This window comes from Pleurodeles waltl, chromosome 1_1 (assembly GCF_031143425.1).
Source record: "Pleurodeles waltl isolate 20211129_DDA chromosome 1_1, aPleWal1.hap1.20221129, whole genome shotgun sequence".
Lineage (NCBI taxonomy): Eukaryota > Metazoa > Chordata > Amphibia > Caudata > Salamandridae > Pleurodeles > Pleurodeles waltl.
The window spans coordinates 356,919,911-356,921,385 of NC_090436.1; the positions used below are offsets into that span (position 1 = coordinate 356,919,911).

At 41.5% G+C, this 1,475-nt stretch overlaps 1 long non-coding RNA gene across 1 annotated transcript; it reads right to left on the bottom strand.

The window, feature by feature from the left end:
* Nucleotides 1–330: 330 nt before the first annotated feature.
* LOC138259813 (uncharacterized) lies at nucleotides 331–1,245 on the bottom strand. Its single transcript, XR_011198792.1, has 3 exons — nucleotides 1,218–1,245; nucleotides 572–629; nucleotides 331–406 (listed from the first exon to the last, which is right to left on the bottom strand). It is a non-coding gene; the product is annotated as an uncharacterized lncRNA (long non-coding RNA).
* Between the last annotated feature and the right edge of the window lie 230 nt (nucleotides 1,246–1,475).

Genomic DNA, 1,475 nt, shown 5'->3' on the forward strand with positions numbered 1-1,475 from the left:
CTTGTGGCTGCTCTTTGCCAGAATTTTGAAAAAAGACAAAGAGCAGAAAATAGCTGGAGAGAAAGGAAAGTATTAAAATTGGCTCTGACACTCCCTTGAAACCAAATTTATTAATATACGGAAGTGCTGGTCAAGATTAAAAACACAAATAGAGTTATGGAACTAATGGTCCTTCACTCTAAGGAACGAGTGGCCAGAAAACAATTACTTACTCCACTCAGAAAGTCAACATGTTTCGCGCCTTCAAACGTCCAACCGAATCAATTGGCGCTTCATCAGGACTAAACTAGATCTTCTCCAGAAATCATAGAAAAAATCATATGTTGTATGCAAAATTTGTGGAAAAATATAACAGAGAGACTCTACTCACATCAGTTCACTTTGATTAGGAGGAACTGAGCCATACCTGTAGAAAAATGTGACAAAACAGAGAGACAAAATAACATAACACATTTCCTACTCAATTCGGGGGAATTGCATGATTAGTGTTGATCTCTTAATAAGAGCTAATTAGACATGGTCATACTGACAATGTGAGGAAGGGTTGTCAAATCAGTAAAAGTGTGCTTACCTTCCTTGACTTAGTAAAAGTTTCATAGGAAGCGCAAGCTAACAATCACTCGTTGTTTCTATAATAACATATTAGAAACAAAACTTAATTAGTAAAATCATCAGGGCAAAAACTTTATATCAAACAGTATGTCGTAATGATGTAAACTCTCCATTAATCCAAAATGTCACGTCAGGTAAAAAGGCAGTGTGGTAAACCAGAAAAAAGGGATGATCCAATGTGTATCTGGAGAGATATACCTCCAAGGTGGCCCTTCAGGGCATGTACAGCAATTAATGTCCCACATGTGGGAAGAATTGGACGTAAGTACTGCTAATAGAGAAAGCACAGAAGACCACCAATAGCAGCTGAACTGAAATATTGGAGGAGGAAAAGCTGTGAAACGCATCCTATAAAATGAAAGGAGACGCAAAGGCTCGTGAAAATCATGATAGACCGACCTATCTCGGTACAGGAACGGTCTGACCTAGGTGCCGTCTCCCCGAACTACTAAGCGGGTAGCGTGCACCTGATCAAAGTGACACACCATTCTTGGTCACACAGGCACTTATAACCGCGTTCCTCACTAATAATGTGGGAACGCAGTCAAGGAATAGTAAAAAAAGGGTTGCACTGGGAGAAAAAATGCCAAGGGTGAAACACTTACATGCTGTTTGTCCGTGACCAGATTCGGTCTATGTGACGCCTTCACGCCGAACTGCTCGGGAAGTGCGGACGCCAAAGGTTTTAAGACGCCGGCAATGCAGCGTCCAATCGAGGAGACGCAGGGGTCGTAAATACAGAGGAAGGACTAGAAAGTCCCTTCCATTGTGTGTACGACAGTAGCTATGGAAAAATCTCTCACGTCACTGCATGCTGATGTAGAGAAAGACGGCGAAACAAGAAACTGTACTAATGACAGCAC